Source organism: Euprymna scolopes, chromosome 46, assembly GCF_053919585.1.
Source record: "Euprymna scolopes isolate OS-2025 chromosome 46, ASM5391958v1, whole genome shotgun sequence".
NCBI classification, from domain to species: domain Eukaryota; kingdom Metazoa; phylum Mollusca; class Cephalopoda; order Sepiida; family Sepiolidae; genus Euprymna; species Euprymna scolopes.
In genome coordinates, this window is record NC_136527.1 from 68,978,162 (window position 1) to 69,003,189 (window position 25,028).

General features: G+C 30.5%; 2 long non-coding RNA genes across 2 annotated transcripts in view; one reads left to right on the forward strand and one right to left on the reverse strand.

The window, feature by feature from the left end:
* The window catches only part of LOC145270480 (uncharacterized), a 33,084-nt gene extending 32,840 nt beyond the window's left edge, over positions 1–244 (reverse strand). The window contains exon 1 of the long non-coding RNA XR_013865386.1: positions 187–244. This is a non-coding gene — a long non-coding RNA (uncharacterized LOC145270480). The remainder of the gene's footprint in view (positions 1–186) is intronic.
* A 3,931-nt stretch (positions 245–4,175) lies between these two features.
* On the forward strand, positions 4,176–25,028 carry LOC145270479 (uncharacterized). The gene is made up of 3 exons (XR_013865384.1): positions 4,176–4,235; positions 14,480–18,215; positions 22,946–25,028. It is a non-coding gene; the product is annotated as an uncharacterized LOC145270479 (long non-coding RNA).

Sequence of the window (25,028 nt, forward strand, 5' to 3'; positions counted from 1 at the left end):
TTTTTTTAAAAGTTGTTTTCAAAAACAACTTCTGAAATACCAATATTGTTTATATATTATTGACATAGTAACGTACCGGTGATTAGGGAAATTAGTTCCTTTTATGTGATAAAGGGTTCGAGATTATTTTTCCACCTAAACTCCAGTCTTGCCAAAAAAAAAAAATCATTTTAATATTATACTTACTTTTTACTAAGATTTTTTCAGTAAAGTTGTGGTTGAGATTTTGTCGATTTATTCGTCGCTCGTGTGTTTTGCCTGTTGTGAATGACATGAAGTTAATCTCGTCGAGTTTATATTGGAAATGACACATGCTCCGTCGGTCAAAATTAAACATTTCATTTCGCCCCCCCAATCTCTCTCTCTCTCTCTCTCTCTCTCGCTCGCTCGCTCCCATTACATACTTAATAACAAAACTGTTTTGTTTTTTAACCAATGAAAGTGACTTACACTGTTATTTCTGTTCAATTCTTGATTTCTATTAAAACATTTAATTCCGATATAAACAAAATGTTTCAAAGAAAACAATTAGTTTAACCAAAACATAATACAACAATGCCGTATACTTAACATAGTATTTCGTCGATAACTAACAAATAATTACAAACATGTGCTTTTTGTTTTTAATTTGTGGGAAGCCATTATAGATTAAGTGGCCACAAATGTATATTCTTACATTTAAAAAACACTTTTTAAATTAACTTCTTAAGTAAGAGTGGATTAGAAAGAGAAGAAGGATAGTCGCAGAATGGATTCGTATGTGTAGATGAAGACTAAACGTTGGGAAGTCCTGTTGGTAGAGAGTTGAGTTAACGTACGTTTGTTTGGGTTGAGGTACTACAGTAGCCATGACGGATTTTACTTGACGAATTCGAACCCGCGGACAAAGGCTTCAGAGGGTTCTATAGCGTCTCAATTGGCGAGTGTGTTGTCACCATCGAACGCCGGAAAGGAAAACAGATAGTTGTTGTGAGTTTAATTTTTTTCATAAACTCGTTTACATTCGTGGAGATGGCTTCTGATTGGGCAAGGCCGAAGAGAATTTGACTGCTAACACCAATCAGCACTGAGCTTATTAAGCAAGTATATTCAAAATCTCAAATCGACTCCACAAACAATTCCCTCACAAATTTTTCATTGCACATTCGATGATCTGATCATCACTCATAGGATATAAAACACATTTTTACTCCTTCTTTTATAGTACTAAACAGATGACCATTGCCCTATCAACAGTTTACAATAAAATTTCTTGTCGCCTCTTTCTTCCCAGATTATTAAATAACTATCACTTTGTTCCACATTTCCTGTGAAAGTTCAAACCCGCAAAATTATTATCCTATCAATCTCCTGTCGCTCTTTGCTAAAACCTTGAATCACCATTTTTTTTTAGATAAATTTTGTTTTGAGCATAACTATGAATTAATACAATCCACTCTACTGCAGATATCATAACCGTCATCGCTAAACTCATACATCATACACTGAACAACGGAGTTGAATATAGGGTGGTACGATTTGATACCTCAAATGCCTTTGAATAGCATGGATGGCTTCTCGTGAAAATTAATTCGTATGTTATTACTAAACGAATATTTAATGTAATTACATCGTTTTTAGCCTCGATGATCATAAATACAACAACGTGACAGTAATATGAGTGTACTCCAGGAATTGAATCTAATATCTTTATTTCCGATCTTAAAAAGCGACATTTGTGATGCAATTGTGTCAGAGAAGTATATTGTATACTACGATCTATGGTCAATATCACGTAGATATCCAAGTCAAGTGTTGAATCCCTAAATAACGATATAAATGCGTGATAACATTTAATGTCACCAGGACAAATAGATTTTTCGTTTCACAATTATAAAAAAAAAACCTTTTCAACCACAAGTTGCCATAGCTTATAGCACCGCCCCCAATCATTCAAACTCACAAGCCTATTATTAACAGATAACATAAAATTCATGAAGGATATAACAAAGGTTGCCGCAGGAAAGTAAACTTCTTTATCGTGTTTAAAAACGTCTCACACCTGCCAGTTCTCTATATCTTTTCAATTCTATTATCTGTCCATGCATGAAGGACTGTTCTCAAATCTAGACTGATGTACCAGCATCTAGTCTCTCTCTCTCTCTCTCTCTCTCTGTCTCTCTCTCTCTCTCTCTCTCCTACACGGAGTCCAAATAGGGTCTTTTATTCAATAGGTCTCTCACTGTCCAACCCTATATTACCACCGTTATGATGCATCAATGATTTATAAGTGATTTAATAGAACGTGCTCTAAAAGCTTATTGCCTTGGGTGCGTTCTCGACGTAAATAACCTCGACCTATCCGACACCCCATTCATTCAGTGTTGAGGCACCCATATATTGGAAAGCTTTCAACTCTAAATGTTTCTATTCTCGAATCGCCTTTGAAAATTATAATTGAATCCATTTTACCACCTATAAGTTCCTTATTTCACAATATCTATTACGTCTCAATGGCAATGTTCATTGTTCAATGTGAATTAAAATAATAAAACGTCTCCCTACAAAGTAATACCCTACAATTTTAGTAACATTTCATAAAACAGGAATATTGGATATTCCTTTGCAAAATGATTTGTTTGGTGACGCACATCGTTGAGATAACGGTTATTAACTATACTGCCAGATTACCGAGGAATTAAGTGAATAAACTTCTTCTGCTTTCTCGTACTTTTAATTGAGATTAATTTGTTGAACAACCAATGATGCTGGTCGGTCAATAAGTTTTCGAATACACAAATAAGAAACAATATTTAATATGTAAGTAGTATTATGTTTTGATAAAGTTAATCATTATAGTATTATCTATATATCTATAAAAGTGAAAGTATCTGTCTGTCTGTGTTTGTGTGTGTACATTGCCCTACGCAATAACTCTGTCAATTTTCAGTTTATAGACTCGAAATTTGATATAAAGTGTACTGAGATTCGGTAAAATCTTTGTAATCCATTTCCGGCCAGAAATTTGGCTGTTAAGGGTTCAAAGTTCAACCATTTGATCTTTGAGAACTCTACTAAACTCCTCCGCCAATTTTGGGTCTAAACACTTGAAATTTTAGATAAAGGTCCTTGGGCAGGATCTAACTTAATTGGGGCCTAAAAATAAAATGGTATGGGGTCATAACAGGGGTCATAGTTTAAAAAGAATGACCTCTGCGGTCTCTACCAAATTACTCAGATAATGTTTGGTCTAAACATTTGAAATTTTACAGAAAGTGTATTCAGAAATAGGGCAAGCTTTTCAATAGGTTCGGGTCGAAAATTTGAGCTACCAATATATAAACGTATGTATGTTTACATGTCTGCGTAAAACTTTCGATAGGGGTGACGGATTTTCACAAGATCAGTATCGTTTTAAAGCTCGACCCTTCAGACGACAGATACCGAAAAATTGGCTAAAAAACATGAATTTCTTCACCCTCAACTGGGCACTTTTCAACAGGGAGCGGTCGCTTTTTTCGCCGATATTTTCGAAAGTCACCCCTTCTTTTCGATTGATTAGCTTTGCCGGTGGTCGTAACAGCAAATACGTCAAGTTTTCCCCCGTTCTTTTCCTCCTTCGCGGTAGGGGTTGGAGCCTGCCTTCCTACAACCACTTCTTTTTTTTTTTTTTGGCTCAACACACACCTCCAAACACCCGAGCAACGCCGGGCACCCATGCTAGTTTTTTGATAAAGTTAATCATTTTATTTGCAACATGTTGATTTGATGAAAGAATTTAATGTTTTAATCAAAAATCGACCAGAAATACAAATTTAAGTTATTTTCACATGTTTAATAAAAATCAAATTTGTTATTACACATTAGAGGGTATTTACTTCTGTACAATCGTATGAGGATGTGACACAAGGTCGGAAGGTAGATGGGGTTAAGGCAGCGCAAAAACAAAAATGATGTCGGCATTCCCCGGTCGGGGTGTCTCAGGCAGTAAGCAATAAACTTATTTAACTCGACGGTGAACCTCCTAGAACTGCACAGGACAAAGGCCATGTTCCAGTAAACAGGGAACAATCCGTTTCAATAATGAAACAGAAGTTGATAGAGAGACGAATTAGAAAATCGTGTTTTGAACCAGTTGAGCATGCGCCGACTATTCCAATATAAACTAGACGAAATTCACTTAATCATGCCATTCACAGCAAGCGAAACTACCAAGTCTCCACCACACAAGCAAATCGAAATATGATTTGATAAAAGTAAGTATAATATTATTTAAATTAGTTTAATATTTTGTAAATATGTTTTATTAACTTTCCAAATTACCACATTTTATTTTCTAATTGTGAAATTTGACTTTTTTACAAATAAAACAATTCTTTATTAACCTTTCAACGTGTATAAAATAATTTTTTTTGATTTACTTTTAATAAATGTATTTTATCAATTTTTGAATTATGTATTGATTTAATAAGTTTTCTGTCGTTTAAAAAAAAAAAAAAACCTTTTTCTGTACATAAACGACATTCTGCTTTGAATATTTCAGTTTTTTTTGTTTTTTTTTTGTTTTTTTAATAGAATTATTATTTAGATCTCATTTTGAACACATTCCCGTCTTTCTCGTATTCACTATTTTACTCTAATCGAAATACAATTTGTGTTTGAATAGAAAATGCCGGTAATTAGGATTAATGTTTAATACTAAAATTAAACATGATTTCAATATTTTAGAATAATTAAATGATGTTCCAAACCTGATAGAGGGTAAAAAAAAAATCTTAACTTTATATAACGTGTACTTTATAATCAAACCAATTATTTTATTTGAATGTAAAAACAAAGGTCGGATGAAAATCGGATACAAGTAAAACTAATATTTATTCTACAATAATTATAAAACGAATAAAAATAATTTAACCATTTGAAATGGTTTTATAGACACACCATTAAAAATGTAAACGTTTAAAATTATTGCATTTTGAATTTGTTTCAAACGAATTTAAAAATGACACATAATGAATTGATAAAATGAAATCTGGGCAAATGCAGAGATGGAAATATATATATCTATATTTACAAGGCAGAGAAATTTGTAGATTATGATATTTTCTTCCACAAAAAGTGTGATTCTACGTTTTATTTTATTTATTTTTGCAATTCCTTTTTAATACAACGAAAGCGTTGAAGACAAAGTACAAACAATTATATTAAAGCGGAAGGTCAATTTGGCATAAAATTTAACGTAAAATAATCACGCACATCCGAACCATTATTTAATCAAATAGCGGTTTAAGGACATAAATCAGATTGTTTCTATTAATGAAGATAATTTGTGTGCTTCTGGAAGGGGAGTAAAAAGTCCCCTTAAATCAATGTCTGACTGACACTTCTGAAGAAATCATACAAAATACTTGTTCCATATAAAATCGTTACATGTCATTCAAACTTTATCTGGTCGGAATGTGGTTGACCATCTTCCAAATAAGTTATGTATTATGCTTGTCTCTAACTTATTCACCCAAAAATTAATAAGTCGGTTGATATGAAATAACACAAGTATTTTTCTAGTTGTACGATTTGTTCAGCAATTAAACCACTGACAAATGTACTAATACATCGCCATTTTTAATTTCCATATATGCGGAAAACAAATATCACATTTAAAATTTTCCCAAATATTTCCCCAGATAATAATTAATGTAATTCGTTATAAGTTGTGGCCATTGTTGTACGCTCATGCACGCGTTAAAATATGCTCGTGATTACGCATACAAATATATTTTATAATATAAGGAATTACATTAATTAATATCCGGAAAACTATTTGTGGGAATGATAAATGCGATATTTGTTTTCAGTATACCTGAAAAACCGTATTTTAAAAGGTGATTATTAACGTGGAAAGTAAGTAAAAATTTACCATTTTTTTTCCTTTATGAAACTTTTAACTATTGATTATAATCGTTGTTGTGCAATTCAAAAACATGCTATTGTCATTCAAAATTACTCAAGTCTAGGGAACACACCATAAACTAATATATTGTCTCACCCACCCATTTTTTTTTTTTTTTTTACAAAAAAAACAAAAACTAAAATGCTTGTCTCTGTGTTCTTGTATATAAAAAGTTTTATATTATTTCAATTGAATTCGAAAAATTACAAATAACATTGTAGTAAGAAAATGCATGATTTATTTTGCCTTCAATTTGTTAGTAACATAAAATTCATTTAATCTTTTTTATTACAATGTTATATGCACTACGTAATAATTTTATTTATTTTTAAATCAATTGAAATAAGTGTCTTAGCTTAGTTCAAATCTATTTTATTTAATCTTTTTAGTTGTTTTATTTTTAATATATCGTTTACTAACATCAATTTTAATCATATTAAAAACGTACAAAATTTCAATGAAAAAAATTACGACGAGAATTAAAAAAAAAACTGAATTCACTTTAACAAACAATAATTATTCACATCATTTGAATTATTTTCTCATTTTGGTTTTTATATTCACGATGTTTAGGCAGATTTAACCTCCGACCTTTTTCATGTAAATCTTTGGGGGGGGGCTAATAGGAGAACCCTAAAAAATACACAGATTTCTGGTAGACCATTTTATCTAATTACGAAGGTAGATTTTCCTTATTCCATCAACCATAACCGGGTTGAAGTGCTACTTTTGTGTTATTTTTAGTTAATATCGCTTATACGAGAAGTGTTCTAAATGTAATGCCTCCTATTTTTCAATCCGCCCAAATGGATCGGAAGGGGATTGCAAATTACCTTATGACTGAACTCATGCATTAATGACATGAAAGTTTGATCTCTGGTGCAGATATTGACGGTGTGAACCTCTAAAAAAGTACAGCCTGGGATATATGCGCGACGTAAGCAGAAACTGCGTTATTGAATTCCTGGCAAAATGCATTTCCACTGGTGGTGACTGTAGAAAAAAGTTTAAAACACAAAAGGTCGTTTGTTTTAATGCAACCACCCTTGTTTTCGTAGCTCTTTAAATTTTTTAGTTAAAAAAAATAGGAGGCTTTTCCGTTGGAACGAAGCTCATGATAAGGATTGAAACTTTAAAATATTGATACGTAGCGTAAGGGTACACGATAAAAATTACACATGTAAAATGGGAGACGTGAATGAATAGAAACAGTTGTAACAAAGAAAGTTCAGGAGGGCATGATACTAGGCAAACTTCAATCTGTTTTAAATACTAAACCAAGATGGAAGATGATTTGCCTTACCACCATCGCAAAGCAGAATTAGAGAGAGTAGATACTTTTTTACTTATATTTTTTTTTCAGAAAAAAGTCTCATAACGATTTAGCAAATTGCTCCATTTTTTTTCGTTTGAGTAAAAAAGAATAACAAAATATTGAAATGATTAAAAAGAAAAACTTTAAAACCGTTTCTGAACGTCGGTATATCGTCCTTTATACAATCACCCGACTGTTAGCTTTTTACCACTTACTATGTTCTCATTAAAGAAATCGTTTTTTTTTTTTCGTAAGATTCGGAGAAGGGGCTAAGCTCCATCTCCGTTAATTTGACATATTGACAACATTAAACCAAAAATAACGGGTAAAATCCATTGAAAGCGGTTGGTGGTTCTATGAGAAAATAAAGCTGTGTACGCATTATAAATGTTTCTTTTCTGTGTCTTACGTTATACATTAGTACATTAGGGGTCATTTCGAGTTAAAAGTTTATTTACTGCACTCATCTGGACTAGAGAAAATCATGATTTAAATGTGTATGTGTCGTCTAAATAACTAACGATAATTCTCTGATATGGCCGACCAGACGGATGATCAAAAAGTCAGATCGAGCGTACCGCGTACCGGAAAACGAATGAGACTAAAAAAACGGGCAAAAAAAAAAAAAAACACGGGCAAAAAAAAATTATCCACCAAGAAAATAAAATATAACAAATTAATCTGAAAAGCGCAAAGTTCAAGCCAAAAAGAAAAAAAGGCCAATTGTCAATTTGATCTCATTTCGTTTTCCGGTACGCTCGATCTGATTTTTTGATCACCCGTCTTGTTGGCCATATCAGAGAATTATCGTTAGTTATTTAGACGAGACACACACATTTGAATCATGATTTTCTCCAGTCCAGATGAGTGCAGTAAATAAACTTTTAACTCGAAATGACCCCTAATGTACTAATGTATAACGTAAGACACAGAAAAGAAACATTTATAATGCGTACACAGCTTTATTTTCTCATAGAACCACCGACCGCTTTCAATGGATTTTACCAAATAACGTTTCTTTGCTCTATTTTTTAATATCATACAGCTATTTACTACTGTTTATTTTGTTGACATGTACCTTTCTCGGTGGAAAATAATTATAAATAAAAATTGTCGTGAAAAGCACAATTCCCGTGTATTCAATTAAATTTACTTTATTATATTAAGTTTATAATTAATAACTAACATTAGGATTGGATTACTTTTCATTAATGTTTAAACATGTCGGGTTTTATTTTGCAAAAAAGGTTACTTTAATTTTTTTTACTATATATAATATTGAAAATATTTGTTTCGTTGTAAAAATACATTTACAACAATAATAAATTTTACGAAAAATTTGTAAATTCTATTGGTTTTGTATTAATCTATTTTACACCTTATTTAAAACATACGGATGATGAAGTTTAGTCTGTCAGAATTTATTTTCTTTACTTAAAACAGTAAATACGTGTACTTATTTTTAAATATGGATGCGATGTTATGTTCTGATTGAATTTAGGAAAACTCGTCCCGGGAAAACTCATCTCCGGAAAACTCGTCGTCAGGACGACAATAAATGTTGATAATTGATAAAATTTTAATTTTAAATAACGCATGAGTGCATTTGGTATGAGAGAAAACGAAAACATAACAAAAAAACTATCATAATTAAAAAACCAAAACAAAAAAGTACGTTAAATCGAATCGCTCCCTGTTTTTTAATTTTTTGGTTTTGTTTTTTATTATTGTTTTTATGACTCCAAAAAACATCGTTAAAATAAGAACAACAAAAAATAAATTGTAATTAACTTTGTATGAACATAATAAACGCTTTAAAAGAAGTGAAAGAACTTAGCCAGTTAGATAGAAAACGGACACTTAGAAAATCGATTTTATTTAAAAAAAACAACAAAAAAACATTAAACAAGTAAAAATATTTTTTTTAAATATTATGGGGGGGGGGGCTATAGTCTATTAAAAAAAAAAAACAATGTCTCCTTCAAGAACGATCATTAAATGTGTTTTCAATCGATATTTATTCAATAAGGGACCAGTTTTCCTACCTAGCGAAAGGAGAGGAGTTTTCTGGAGACGAGTTTTCCCGAGACGAGTTTTCCGGGCACCGTTCCGACTTGGGTCAAGAGACGTATTTTATTCGGGGTACAACAAAACTAAGGGATTGTAGTAATGTAAAAGTGCGATTGTCTTTCTACCGAACCCCAAGAAACTTACACGAAATTAATCTCTTAAAAGTAAATTCTGGTTAAATGAACACACATTATTTGATTTGACATTCGACCGAAAAATTCTTGTTAAATGCACACACATCATTATTTGCTTTGACATTCGACCGAAAAAAATGTTAATTTAATCTTCTGTTCACATCCGAAACATACCTTCTTCTTATTATTAAAATAATTATACAAGGGTTTCAGAGTTTTCACATGTAATAACCTTAAAAAGAAAATCAAGAAATGAAGAACGTAGTTGAGGTTCATCATCTGCTTTTTAATGAATATATTGTTTCTTTAATTTTACAATTTTAATATATTCTTCATGTATTGCATCCCTTTTTTCTTCTGCAAATTGAAATTCTAATTTGCAAAGTAGATGATAATAACTAATAATAAGATAAAATGTAACATTTTTATAAATGTATCGATTAAAACAAATTTCTTTATTCTTATTATGGAATTCTTGTGTATGATTATCAGTTATTTCAGATCTCTACTTGAATTCTGCCACGATTCCAATTGGGAATGTGAAAATATAACTTTATCTGGTTTGTTCTAATTCCTTAAGTCTCTGATTTTCTTACGAATGTCACCCGTAAATTGCAGTGACACAACGAAAAAATCTTAAAAGATTTTTAGACTGAATTAAATTAACTATTTATTTTAATACGTTTTTCGTGTGTAATCGTTATTTTGTTTAAATATGGTCCAATTTTTTTGTGAATAACATTTCTAATAAAGTATATATTTATAAAAAATAAATTAAATCATTCAATGTTGATAGTAATTATTACTATAGTTGAAATAATATTGTAATTAAGGCTAACATAATATTTCTTTATTAATTTGAGTTTATGACGTTTACGTTTCCTTAAGATTTTCAAGAAAATTATATTGCAAAGGTTTAAATCTATTTATGTTGCCGCCTTTGCATTTTATTGGTTGGATTTACCATTATTAAAACATTAGCTGATCATTTTTCTATAAGTAACCGTGGCAAAGAATATAGTGCACACGTTTATTTTATTTTTATAATCGGATGAAGTTTATTTTAAAAACATTCTTAATAAAATTAATTTTAAAAGAAATCAAACAATAATGAACTGCTAATAATAAACACGATTATTTAAGACATATTTTAATCAAATTTATATGATTTTTATTATTTTATATATTTGTAAACGAATTTGGAGTTGCTTTACGGAAATAAAAATCAGTGTTTATTGCATTGGTTGGTGTGTCTGAATTTTTTGGGAATTTTTGACACCCCTAACACAAAACTGCGAATAAAATATAAAAAAAACTCGTAATTTCTCTTTAAAAAGTGGGTTGTTTATTTTCTTTATGGAATATACTTCCAAAATAAACTCTAAAAGTCGTTTAAAAAATAATAGAAATATTATTTTTATTAACAAAAAAATCCCAGAGTTTACAAAGTGCCTGCGCGCCTTCATGCAGCCATTTTGTTTACGTAATGAAATCAATTGAATTTTACGAGTTTTTTTTTTCAATTTTTTCACTTTAAAAATCTATCCAAATTTTTCTATTGATTCAATTGTTACGATATTTTCAGGTTCAATGTGAAATTTTATGCTCTTTTCGAATAAATCGACTACTATAATAATCAAGACAAGCGTTTTTTTTTTAATTCATTCCCCCCATTTTGAAATGTCTATTAAAATGAAAATAATTAATTTCTCACCTTAACTTTATATATCACAACATTAAGATAAAAGATCAATAAATAAAATAAACTAATTTAAAACAACAAAAGTTATTTGCAAATTTACCTGTAAAGTCCAAACGCCGTTGAATTATTTTTTAGTGAAACCATATAATCTTATATTGCACAGAAAGTTTCGTTTAATTACGACAATTATTTCTATTTCATTCAATGATTTTTGTGTTTTGTTTTTTTAGATATTAAAAGAAATCACTTCATAAAGAAGTACTGAAATATATTAAATCAAAAACTCATGTATTGAGAAAAGAAAAAAAGAAAAAATCCTCGACCGGTTTTTTAAGGCAAAAACTTATAAGTAAAATGTGACTAGTTTTCACCTATCGTGGCACATATTTCTTCACGCACAAGGCTAGACGGCTAAGGCGAATGTGTCGTTTTTACGTCCTTCTATCCATCCGTAATTCAAAACCAGAAGAAACACCGCTTCGGTGCTTCGCTAACACCATAACAATACTTACGTAATGGCGGTCTTTTCAAATAGTCGTTTAAGAAATTATTTTATTTAAGAAATACATGAAATATAAATATGGATAAATTCTTATCAATGAAGAATGGAAGTACCCATTGAATAGTATTTTTTGTAGGTAAGTATTTGTTTTTGAATTTATATATATATATGTGTACATATATTTTATCGAAGCCAGTTAATATTCATTGATTTGCGTTATAAATCTTTTTTTAAAGAAATCCGATTATAAAAAATATTGCATAATTTGCTATTAAACCTGTTATTTATTTTAAATTTGGTCTTCGCTCCTTTAATTGAAAATGAAATAGGGTTTAAATTACATTTTTAAAGTAGTTATAAGCTTTGAAAGATAGGAGGTCGAATTATTCAATTTTTATCACGCATTTTTAATGTCGTCTTCTGACACTGCTATTGCATTGGTTTTAGTGTATTTATGTTATCTCGCTTCATACTTTCATTTTTTAACGAATTCTGCAATAAGTAAATACTATTTTTGTAAAAAAAAAGATCATCTGCAAACAGCGTACACACTGTTATATTACAAAAATGAACGTAAGAAAGACAAACGAAGAAGTTTATTTCAAACTTTTATTTAGGCTCAATACGATCGTAGTAGATGCTGTTGATCTTGTCAGGATGTGCATGGCGGAAGCAATGACGGGGATGTCGATCAGCTAGTTGGAATAAGGATGGCGGTCGGTGGCAAAGGATGAGGTGGTCTTGATAGCTGATGTGGATGTCGTCTGGGTGAGGCGATGGCTGGAGGCTGCTGCAGTAGCTATGACTGCTGCTGATGTTGTCTTAGGTTATGTCGCATTGGGCTATAGTTGGGGTGAATCTCGCTGCTCGGCGATCTAGCCTGTTCTTCGTGGTTGTCGATACTTGGCCCGATATTTGTATTCTTATTGACTAATATATTTGTATTCTTACTTATTGACTAATATAATTTGTATTCTTACTTATTGACTAATATAATTTGTATTCTTACTTATTGACTAATATATTTATTTGTATTCTTACTTATTGACTAATATATTTGTATTCTTACTTATTGACTAATATATTTGCATTCTTACTTATTGACTAATATATTTGCATTCTTACTTATTGACTAATATATTTGTATTCTTACTTATTGACTAATATATTTGTATTCTTACTTATTGACTAATATAATTTGTATTCTTACTTATTGACTAATATAATTTGTATTCTTACTTATTGACTAATATAATTTGTATTCTTACTTATTGACTAATATATTTGTATTCTTACTTATTGACTAATATATTTGTATTCTTACTTATTGACTAATATATTTGTATTCTTACTTATTGACTAATATATTTGTATTCTTACTTATTGACTAATATAATTTGTATTCTTACTTATTGACTAATATATTTATTTGTATTCTTACTTATTGACTAATATATTTATTTGTATTCTTACTTATTGACTAATATATTTGTATTCTTACTTATTGACTAATATATTTGCATTCTTACTTATTGACTAATATATTTGCATTCTTACTTATTGACTAATATATTTGTATTCTTACTTATTGACTAATATATTTGTATTCTTACTTATTGACTAATATAATTTGTATTCTTACTTATTGACTAATATAATTTGTATTCTTACTTATTGACTAATATATTTGTATTCTTACTTATTGACTAATATATTTGTATTCTTACTTATTGACTAATATATTTGTATTCTTACTTATTGACTAATATATTTGTATTCTTACTTATTGACTAATATATTTGTATTCTTACTTATTGACTAATATAATTTGTATTCTTACTTATTGACTAATATATTTGTATTCTTACTTATTGACTAATATATTTGTATTCTTACTTATTGACTAATATATTTTGTATTCTTACTTATTGACTAATATAATTTGTATTCTTACTTATTGACTAATATATTTGTATTCTTACTTATTGACTAATATATTTGTATTCTTACTTATTGACTAATATATTTGTATTCTTACTTATTGACTAATATATTTGTATTCTTACTTATTGACTAATATATGTATATTCTTACTTATTGACTAATATAATTTGTATTCTTACTTATTGACTAATATATTTGTATTCTTACTTATTGACTAATATATTTGTATATTGCACTTAATCATTTCTGCTTTCAGTCAGTGAAGGAGAATTTGTTGTAAAAAAAACAATTCATATCAAATTGAACACTGGCTTCTTTTTATTTCTTTACGATGAGAAACATTTACTGTTAAAATCAATTTAGTATTACGCATGTAACCTTTTTTTATAAAGTCTTCAGTGTCTTAATCCACTTACACCTGATTATTTTTAAAATTAATTTTCAATGATTTTGTAGAATTTGTTGTAAAAAAAAAAAACAATTCATATCAAATTGAACACTGGCTTCTTTTTATTTCTTTACATTTTTGAAATCACAATATAAAAAGCCTATAAGTATTAGTCCACTTGCACCTGATTATTTTTTAAAATTAATTCCCAAACATTGTGTAGCATTTTTTGTTAAAAAACAATTCATCTCAAAATAAATTGAAAACATATTTTCATTGCTTTACATTAATGAAATCACAATACAAAAAATGTTAAAGTAAATAACGTTTTCAATGATCTATCTTTATTTGCTTTTCAAAATTGAACAATTATATTAAAATATATTCAAGTAAAATAAATTTTTTTAATGACTACATTTTATAAATGTTTGACAATAATGAGAAAAATGTATATTTCTAATATTTTTCATCAACAAAACTTCTATTTATTCACAGGTGCATGGATGAACAACAAAGGATTGTTTTGAAAATATAATCGAAATAAAACTGTCTCTTAGTTTTTAAGGAGAAAAATATTATTCTAAAAAAATTCATTTACAAAAAAATAATAAAATAAACCGTTCGATTCAGAGGTGTATACCTCTCGATTTGAATATTTGTCAAACGTCAAGAAATACACGAAAAATCACAATTTATATAATTTAAAACGTTCAGAAAAATATATTCAAAATATGAACCAGCCGACAAACACTGGCCTAAAGCATTTTTCATGTAAAATGTGTAATTTATCATTTTTAAAGCGATCAGAATTGATAATCCATAAGATGACACACACAGTTAAGAAACCTTTTGTTTGCCAAGTTTGTCATTCTGCCTTTGCAAGAAAAGATTGTTTTACGAGACACATGCGGACACACACTGGCGAAAAACCTTATTCTTGTGAAATGTGTACGTCTGCGTTTTCAGACAAATCCAATTTACAAAGGCACATACGTACACACACGGGTGAAAAACCTTATAATTGTGACGTGTGTCACACTGCTTTTTCACAAAGAACAACTTTACGAACACACATGCGGACACACACTGGCGAAAAACCTTATTCCTGTGAAATGTGTACGTCTGCGTTTTCAGAGAAATCCCGTTTACAAAACCACATAAGGACACACACGGGTGAAAAACCTTATAATTGTGAGGTGTGTCACACTGCATTTTCAGATAAAACAACTTTACGAAACCACATCCGGAGACACACTGGCGAAAAACCTTTCGCTTGTGATCTATGTCACTCCGCGTATGCAAGAAAATATACTTTAATGAGACACATGCGGACACACACTCTGAAGCACACGCATGAAAAATCTTCTACTTGTGAAGTGTACCCTTCAGTTTTTTCGGTAAAATCAAGTTTAAGACACATGAAGAGACACGCTGGTGACACACTTTTACAAATAATTTGACAGACATTGAACATGGTTTTATGGCATAATACGAATAATATATCAACGTTAAAATAAGTCCAAATGCGAATATGCCAAACGTTTATGTTAGACAGCGTCAGGGTCCAGAAAACAATTTCCAAACGAACCTGGTGAAATGCGCAGGAGATATACAAATTATTTCACATAAGAGGACTGTTTGATTAACCTGAAATATTTCAGTTGGAGTTTCTAAAATCGGGTTAATGTCTGCCATCTCCACACTATAAATAAAAGTTAATTTAAACAATACATTAACTTTAATGAACAAACATTTACTTGTTAATTTGGTTCTTAGTTATGTTTATATAAATGTCCAAGTACTCTTCTATATCATCTGAAATATTGTCACGGGTGTGCGAGCATTTTAAATAAATCTGTTTAACATTTATGTGAACATGCTATCAAAATTTGGGTTTGGTTTTTCAGAATTATTGCACAATACCTGGTAAATATTATTCTGCACAATCACGTAAATGTTGTCTTGTATAATAAATAGTCGTATTTTTAAATGTAGTTGATAATAAAATGCAGAATTTACCAAATTTTAATTCCAAATTTCTGAAAAATACAAATGTAAGAATCTATTATTTTATAATAATCACAAATGAATTACACATTTCAATTTGAAATCACTGTCAATTATAATTTCCTATGATAATTTCCAGTGTTCAAAGTCAAATACATTTTTAAAGAATGTTTTTATTAATCTTTCCTGGTATTTCTGTTGTGTTTCATTGAGTTTGACAAAAATAATGTTCAGCTTCATTTAGTGGCATAGATTACTCTGAAAAACTCCTACGCTTTTTTTCGTTAGACTTGAAGTAAAATAATTGGTGTCACCATTCCTGTTAAGTAATTATTATTAACTGTGAATTCTACCGAACACCTTATTTCTAACATTCTGAAATTTGAAATTGTTTGAGAATTGTTCTCACATTTAGGTTGGTGCACCAACAACTAGTCACTCTTTCTCTTACACAGTCCTAAAAAAAGGTCTCTAATCTAATAGGTCTCTCACTGTCTATCAAGCTTCAACTCCTGAACCATCACAGCTATGATGCAACTATGTGCTTGTGTTCTAACTGATTTACTGACATGTGCTCTGAAAAGATGCAGCTTTGGATTCGTTCTCGACGTAAATAACCTCTACTCCTCCGACAGTTAGCTATATCCCGATTCTTTCACTGTTGAAACAACCATATATTGGAACGCTTCCAACTCTAAAAGTTTCTATCCTCGAATCGCAATCCTTTGAAAGTTATCATTGTATATTTGTTTTCCGACGTTTTATAACGACGTACAGTAATTTGAAATTGAAATGTAATGTGAACCAGCATTTTCACTAAAGAACTCTTCACTTAGCGTTCTCCAATGGATATGTTTTTCAGTTCATAATATTCCTTACATCTCAATGGCAATATTCAGGACAAAACATTTTTCGTTTAAATTATAAAACTTTCTCAAGTACAAATTGATACTCTATAGCATCGTGCCCAGCATTCAAACTCTTCAGCCTAATATTTAATTTATTGTGTTTGAAAACTTATTACACCTGCCAATTGTCTATATTATTATACTGTTATCATTCACCCATGCATCGATGGTTGTTTGCACATCTGGACTCATGCACCAACAACTATTTCTCTTATACACCATCCAAAAAATAGTATTTAATCTAACGGGTCTCTCATTCTGTATCAAGCTTCAGTACCTGTACCATCACCGTAATCATGCATTTTTGTTTTACAAGTAATTTAATAAAATGTGCTTCGTAAAATCACTACCTTGAATGCCTTCTCGATGAAAATAACCCTGACCAATCCGATAGTCAACTACATCTCATTTATTCACTGTTGAGGCGCACATATATTGCAAAGCTTTCAAATGCTTCTATCCTCCAATCGTTCGCTATTGAAATTTCATCTTGTATCTCTGTTTTTCCAAACATACTGACATTTTAGAAATTTGAAATCGTTTGAGGATTGCTCTCACATCTAGGCTGGTGCACCAACAATTAGTCTCTCTTTCTCTTACACAGACTCAAAAAAAGTCTCTAATCCAATAGGGTTCTCACTGTCCAGCAAGCTTCAACCCCTGTACCATCACAGCTATGATGCATCCATGTGCTTGTGTTATAAGTGATTTACTGAAATGTGTTCTGAAAGCTTACTGCCTTGGATGCGTTCTACACGTAAATATTATCGACCTGTCCGACACCCATATATTGGAAAGCTTCCAACTCTAAAAGCATCTATCCTCGAATCGCAAGCTTTTGGAAATTCTTATTGAATCTGTTTTCCCACCTATAGCGACATACATAAATTATTAAGTATACTGCAAGATTACCGAGGATTTAACTGAATACTTTTTTTTTGCTTTATTGAAACGGATGTTGAGCATTTTGCCCATTTATAATTGCCTGGGCAGCCATGTCGGCATTCTCGGGTCGGGGTGCCTCATGCAGTAGGCAAGAAACTTTATTTACTCGAGACGGAAGGCAATACCTGAGAGGGCGGACCTCCTAGAACTGCACAAGGCAAAAGACAATCCCCAGTTAACAGAGAACGAGCCGTCTCAATAAGGCAGCAGAAGGTGAGAAAAGAATCGGAAAATCACGTTTTGGAGCAGTCGGGCATGCGCTGACTTTTCCAATATAAACTCGACGAGATTCACTTAATCATGTCATTCACAGCAAGCAAAACCGGTGAAGTCTCCACCACGCAAGCTAATCGAAATAAGATTGGATAAAAGTAAGTATAATATTATATGAATTAGTTTAATATTTTTTAAATATGTTTTTTAAACTTTTCCAAATTATCACATTTTATTTTCTAATTGTGAAATTTGACGGAAAAAAAAAGCGAAAATAAAAAAAACAACAGCAACAAACTAAACTCTTGGATTAACCTTTTAACGTGTATAAAATTGAATTTTTAATTAAATTCTAATAATCGTATTTTGTTAATTGTTGAATCATGTATTGATTGATTTTTTCTGCCCTTTTAAAAAAATAAAATTTTCTCTATGAAAAGTACAGACTATTTAAAGACTCTTCCGGTTTGCACGTTTCAGTTTGTTTCTTTATTTTTTTAGAATAATTAAATGATGTTCAAAATTCAATTTAGGGTAAAATAAACGCATGTAAAGAAAACTTGAATATTTTATAATGTGTAATTCATCAAACCACTTATTTTATTTGCATGCCAACAAAAAGTAGGATGAAAATCAGATGTAATATTTTAATTTTCATATATAACCGAATAACAATAATTTGTCACTCTGCAATGATTTTATAGCAAAACTATTAAATATAAACTTTCAAAACAATTTCCTTTGGAATTTAACGTTGAATTTGTTTCGAACGAATTAAAAAAAAGACACGTAATTAATAAATTGATAAAATGAAATCTTGGCAAATCTAAAAATAACTTTAACGAAATTTTAACGTAAAATAATCACGCATTTCCGAATCATTATTAAATCAAATAGCGGCGTAAGGCCATAAATCAGAATTTTATTTTATGAATGAAGATAATGTGTGTGCTTCTGGGGAGGGGTAAAGTCAGGGGAAAATTAATGTCTGACTGGTGGTACTTCTGAAGAAATCAAACAAGATTATTGTTCCATAGAAAACTGTTACATGTTGTTAAAACATCCGGTCGGAATGTGGTTGACCATCTTCCAAATTTGTTATCTATTATGATTGTCTCTAACTTATTCACCCAAAAATTAATAAGTCGGTTCATATAAAATAACACAAGTATTTTTTCTAGTTGTGTGATTTGTTCAGTAAATGAACCATTGACAAATCTATAAATATAAAAGCGAAAATGTATGTATGTGTGTTCGCTTTTTCTGTGTGTCTACAAAAGGCTTCTTTCAGAGAAGCGGTTGGTCGGTTCACAACTTAAAACTTTTTATATCACATATACATCGTAATATCTCACAGTTAACAACGAAGCTCGCCTGTCTATTTAATTTGCTCGATTTCGGGAAGATAAATATTCAAGATTTGTCGCTCGCCGCGTGTGGGTTAGTCTTTTTCCTATAACATCTTGGGGGTGGAAAAAAAGCGTTCAGCAGTAAATGGATACTATCCTGCAGTCAAACTTGACCTCATTAACTCATTAAAACGGGCACCTGCTAAATCCAACTCATTAAATAAATTCAAACGTGTTTCCGTTAGCATCTCGCGGTGGGGCAATGGTTAACATCGCACTTTTTTTTTTCACACTTTTATTTACAACTTTGCCTCAAGGGTTCGGGTTCGATCCTCATACTTACTTTTTTTTAACCCCCTCCCCCTCTAAATACCCGGGCAGTGCCGGGTACCCCTCGCTAGTGTAATAATAAATCGCCATCTTTGATTTTTCCATTTTTATTTGAATACCCGTGTATGTATAGATATATAATGTTTCGGTAAATTTTTATTTTCCACCTTAATAATCGACTTTAACATGGCAACTTTTACAGATTTACGGGTATGCTGAAAACAAATATTGCATTAAAATGTTCTGCAGATTAACAATGTAATTCCTTATGTTATAAGTGGAGGCCATTGTTGTACGCACAAGCATGCGCCAAATATGTACTCGTACTACAATGGCCACTACTTATAACATAAGGTATTACATCATTTATTGATTAATATCCGGAAAATTATTTGTTAGCGAAATATTTGAATGTGATATTCTTTTTCAGCATACCCGAAAACTTATAACAATCGTCATTTAAAAGGTGATTATTAAGGTAGAAAGTAACTAAAAAGAAATTCAATTTTTGTTTTACTTTGCTATGGCATAACTTTTAACTGTTAATTATAATTGTTGTTCCTTTTTTAATTTGTCTCCCCACGATGGCAGAGTTAGACATTAGGGTCGTTTTCTCATGTGGAGAAAATGAACAGAAATGAAAAATTGTCTCAGTCGTGAAGGATTTATCCTCCACTGAGAACAAAAGAATTGAAATGTAGCATCAGAACAGATACTATACTTTAATCTTGATTCGCTGGGGTTGTGAAAGTTCCAAACACGTTGTCATTCAAACTGGTCCTACCAACGAAAGGAATCACACCACAAACTAATACTATTTTATTTAAAACTTTATATTATTTCAATTGAATTTGAAAAATGCAAATGGCGTCGTACTAAGAAAATGTATGATTTATTTTGCCTTTAATTTGTTTGTAACATAAAATTCATTTAATCTTTTTATAACTCTGTGATATGTAATGATTTAAGTTTTTTTAAAAAATCAATTTAAATACGTGTCTTAGCTTAGTTCAACTCTAATTTATTTAATCTTTTTGGTTGTTGTTCTTTTTTTTTAATAAAATATGGGTTCATCACGGGCTTTTGTATTACTTAACACCTAGGCTACCTTAGTTGGAAATTGTTTCACAAACTCAACACACATTAATATTATTACAATCCAAATTTTAACCTCATTAAAAATGAACAATATTTCAATAGAAAAAAATTACGACGAGAATTCAAAAAAATAAAATAATGAATTCACTTTAACAAACAATAATTATTCATATCATTTGAATTATTTTATCATCTTAGTTATTATATTCACGATGTTTAGACCGATTTAACCTCCGACCTTCTTCAAGTAAATCTTTCTGGATGTGGGGAAAACTAATAGGTGAATCGAAAAAAATACGCGGATTTCGGGCAGACAATTTTATCTAATTACGAAGGTAGATTGTCCTTATTCCATCAGCCATAACCGGGTTGAAGTGCTACTTTTGTGTTATTCTTAGTCAATATCGCTTATACGAGAAGTGTTCTAAATGTAATGCCTCCAATTTTTTTTATTTCGCCAAAATGGATCGGAGGAAGATTGCAAATGACCTTATTAATGCACAGTTCAGTCATCATTACATGAAAGTTTTATCTCTGTTGCAGATATTGACGGTGTGAAACTCTAAAAAACCAGATCCTGGGATATATGTGCACCGTAAGCAGAAATGCGTTATTGAATTCCTGGCAAACTGCATTTCGAATGGTAGCGACTATGTAGAAAAGTTTGGAACACAAAATGTTGTTTGTTTTAATGCAACCAAGCTTGTCTTCGTAGCGTTTTACAATTTTTAGTTAAAAAGCAGGATGTTTTTTTTCCGTTGGAACGGCGCTCTAATAAGTATTGAAAGTCCAAAATATTGATACGTGGCGTGAGGGTACACGATAATAATTACACCTGTAAAATGGGACACTTGAATGAATAGGAAAAGTTGGTAGAAAGTTCAGGAGGGGATGGTATTAGGCAAACTTCGATCAGTTTTAAATCTATATTTCTATAAAAGTGAAATTGTGTGTGTACATTTCCCTGCCAAACTACTTTGTCAATTTTCAGTCTACAGACTCAAAATTTTACATAAGAAGTATTGAGATTTGGGAAAATCTTTTTAATCAGTTTTCGGCCAGAAATTTGGCTGTCAAGGGGTCAAAGTTCAACAATTTGCCCTTTGAAAATTCTAGCAAAACTCCTCCGTAAATTTTGGATTTTAAAAATTTTGGATATAGGTTACTTGGACATTGATTAAACTTTTTAATTTGATTTGAGCCCAAAACAAATGGTAAGGTATCATGATTTGGGTCCAAGTTTTAACATTTTACCTCTGTGGTCTCTACCAAATTACTCGCTCAACTTTTTGTCTAAACATTTGAAAATTTACATAAAGTGTATTCAGACATAGCGCAAACTTTTTAATCGATTTTTTTTGTCGAAATGTGGCTGCCAAGGGGCCGAAGTTCAAAAGATTTTACCTTTGCGGTCTCTAGCAAACTATTCAGCCAATTTTGAGTTCAAACATTTGAAATTTTACATAAGGTGTATTCAGATATGCAGCACGCTTTTTAATCAGTTTTTGGGCGAGCATTTGGCTGTCGAAAGATAGCTTTTCGTAAAACGTGCAGAATTCATATATATATATATATATATATATATATATATATATATATATATATATAAACACTTGTAGCTTTTCATAAAACATGTGCAAAATCCATTTGCGAACGACGGAGTTTCTTAATCCACTTACACCTGATTATTTTTTCATTACTTAATTTCTTAATCATTTTTATTAAAAACAATTCATATCAAATCAAATTGAAAAATATTCCTTTTCATGTTTTTATGAATGTTTAATTTGATTTTCGATGAGTTATATTTATTCTGCTTTTGAAAAGTGAGAAATTGTACTAAAATATATTCAAATAAAATTAATTTGATTTTCGATGAGTTATATTTATTCTGCTTTTGAAAAGTGAGAAATTGTACTAAAATATATTCAAATAAAATTAATTTGATTTCAAACGTAATTTCCAAAAACCTACAAAATTAACTTTTTTTTACAAATTCGTAAAATTATTGAAATTATTTTTTTAAATGACTACATTTAATAAATGCTGAAAGATAATGAGAAAATGTATATTTATAATATTTTTCATCAACAAAACTTATTTATTCACAGGTCCATGGATGAACAACAAAGGATTGTTTTTAAAATGCATACGGAATAAAACGGTCTCTTAGTTTTAAGGAGAAAAATATTTTTCTGAACAAGTTCATTTACAAAACAAAATAAAATAAACCCTCGAAAGAATCTTAAGCTTCAAAGGTGTACACTTCTCGATTTGAATATTTGTCACACGTCAACAAATACAAAAAACAGCCCAATTTGTTAAGTGTATAATTTCAATTATTCGGAAAAATATATTTAAAATATGCACAAGCCGACAAACACTGGCGTAAAACATTTTTCCTGTAAAATGTGTAATTTCTCATTTTCAAAGCAATCCCATTTGATAATATCGAGGACTTATGTATGATATGAAACGAAATTGGAAATTAAAAGACGTTTCAATTATACCAGTCATCATAGGAGCAACTGGGCTTATGAAAAAGAACTTTAAAAAGTACATAGCAAGCATACCCGGTGAACCAAGTGCAACTGAAATACATACGATTGCACTGAAAGGGACGGCTAGAATCCTGAAAAGATCTCTTGGTTGGACTCACTAAAATAGGGGTAAATGTCAGACATCTTGTTGGATGTCCCATCTCCTAGAAAGAAAACGTTTAAGAAAAATGAAAAAAAATTGAGAGTAGGCATTCAAGTTCGCTCCTTGACAAACCTTTTGTTTGTGAATTTTGTCATTCTGCGTTTGCAAAAAAATATAATTTAACGATACACAGACGGATACATACGGGTCTCGGATATAAATTTAAATCATAACAGAATCAAGTGTTAGCTCCAGGAGGGAGCCCCTTGATCTCTTAATACTGAAGTAAAATAAATAAAAAAAAGTGAAAAACCTTATCATTGTGACAGATGTCCCTCTGTATTTTCACGTAGATCCACTTTACAACAGCACATACGGACACACACCGGCGAAAAACCTTTTGTTTGTGAAGTGTGCCAGGCTGTGTTTGCAAGAAAACATCATTTAACGAGTCACATGCAAACACGCAAGCATTATAAACCTTTTGTTTGTGAAGTGTGCCCCTCAACTTTTTCAGCAAAAAAAACTTTAAGAAGGCACATGAAGAGACACTCTGATGACACACTTTTAGAAATAATTTAAATATTCTCCTACAGTCAGATATTGGACATGGTATTATGGCATAATACGAGTAAAGTAGCAACCCTAGTTTTAGTCAAAATACCAATATACCCAACTGTCCGACCTGGGTAAAATGTGCAGGAGATATACAAAATATTTTACACAAGAGGAAGGTTTGAATAAGCTGAAATATTTCAGTTGGAGTTTCTAAAAAGCGTGTTATGTCTGCCAACCGAAGAGATGCCTAATCTCTAGCAATATAAATATAAAGTTAATTTAAACAAGATATTAACTTTAGTGAACACACATTTATAGGTTACTTTTTACATCGTTTTCATGGACCCCATTGCTGTCGGATAGACAAGTTTGGTATATTGGTATTTTGACTAAAACTATGGTTGTTAATTTGGCTCTTAGTTATATTTATAAATGTCCAAGTATTCTGCTATATAATCTTAAATATTTCCACGGGCATGCGAGCATTTTTAATAAATCTGTTTTACATTTATATAAGCACGCCATAAAAATTTAGGTTTGTTTTATCGGAATTATTGCACAATGCCCGATAAATTATTCTGCATAACGACTTACATGTTGTCTTGCATAATAAATATTCATATTTAAAATATTTGATATAGTTAATAATAAAATACAAAATTTACCCAATTTTAATTTAAAGTTTCTGAAAAATAAAAATGTACGAATCTATCATTTTTTTATGATCACAAATGAATTACACATTTCAATTTTTAATCATTTGTTTATAATTTTCTGTGATTTCCAATCTACAATGGTTAATATCTTTTAAGGAAAATGTTTTCATGAATCATTTACGATATTTCTGTTGTTTCATTGAGTTCGACAAAAATAATATTCAGCTTCATTTAGTGGCGTAGATTACTCTGAAAAACTCCGACGCTTTTTTAGTTAGGCTTGAAGTGAAATAATTGGTGTCACCATTCCTGTTAAGTAATTATTACCTGCGAATTC